This window comes from Octopus bimaculoides, chromosome 15, assembly GCF_001194135.2.
Source record: "Octopus bimaculoides isolate UCB-OBI-ISO-001 chromosome 15, ASM119413v2, whole genome shotgun sequence".
NCBI classification, from domain to species: Eukaryota; Metazoa; Mollusca; class Cephalopoda; order Octopoda; family Octopodidae; genus Octopus; species Octopus bimaculoides.
The window spans coordinates 52214852-52216175 of NC_068995.1; the positions used below are offsets into that span (position 1 = coordinate 52214852).

The following is a 1324-nucleotide window of genomic DNA, read 5'->3' on the forward strand; positions in this document are numbered from 1 at the left end:
TCTAATTCCAATTAAGTTGATGTTCACACAAATTTTACATAATTTTAAGAATAAAACTGAAATCAAATGGCAATAAAAAAAAAAGTGAAATTCATAACCGTTAAGTACACGAAAGTAATAATTAAATCAGTTTAACTTGTCAGGACATTAAAAGAATTAGTTATCCAACAGGCAAAACATCCAACTAAGTACATGAATAATCTGGACGCAAAATCCCTTTATAGTTAAAGATAATTGTAAGTAAATTGGTATTAATTAGAAATATGTGGAGGAAAAAAAAAACAGTGCTGAGTGCCACATTATCTCACAAATTAACCCCACACATGTAGCAGTGGACAACAGACTTTACAACACACTTGAAGTTAGTAATGTCTGTGCTATAGAGTGGCATGACAAACACAACTTCCCATTTCTCATTTTTTAGATCTGTAAAACTTCACAGAAACCATCATTATTTGTTGATGTATCCCCAGAGGAAACCGTCCACACTACCCCCTGGAAAAAGGTTTCCTGGAATGATAGTGTAATTCTACAGAGGCATGGAGAATCAAGTTAGGAGACAAATATACACTCTCCTTTGAGCTACATATAGAAGATGTATCTCTGGCCAGCTAAAGAATACCAGTAATATCATTGTATGTAAGCACAAGGCTGATTAATAAAGAATATATCCCTGCTAGGCTATGTATACAATGAGTTTTATAATGTGAAAACCTTGTTAGAACTTAATAACTGAGAGGTTTCCCACTCCAGGTCATCTACAGATAGCATGTCTTCTATTTGGCAAGTCCAAAAGAAATGCACTGAACAAGACATATGATTGTAACAATCAGTTTGTCTTTTAAACTGCCATAGAGTGTCTTTGATCTACCAGCTGAATTGGGGGTGGTTTGAAACCGACTTACCCACGAGCTTGCTGGCCTTCTTCCACTATTTAAGATACAAGCATAAATAAATTGTGAATCCATAAATGCCAAAGAAGGTCCTACTCTAAATGCTGAGTTACCCAACACATATGAAAGAAAGTGACCGCCTTTGGCTAACTACGCAACCATGTGTAGGATAATAATAATTCATCCAACAAAGAAAAGATTACATAATGATGATTAGTGAATCTAATATTGGAAGAGCTATAAGAGTCCCTTGTCATGAAATCAATGAATGTACCCCTATTTGAAGTATTGAGTACTTGACTTCAACAGTGGCTCCCTTCATTTCCAACAAAATTACATATACATATATATACATATATATATATATATATATATATATATATATATATTCTAATATATTACTATGTAATTTTTATGAAGTATAATATAGT

General features: G+C 33.0%; 1 protein-coding gene across 4 annotated transcripts in view; it reads right to left on the reverse strand.

Annotated features, from left to right (window-relative positions):
• Positions 1-1324, reverse strand: part of LOC106870781 (chromodomain-helicase-DNA-binding protein 1) — a 62115-nt gene that overhangs the window by 27655 nt on the left and 33136 nt on the right. The gene's annotated exons all lie outside the window — the stretch shown is intronic.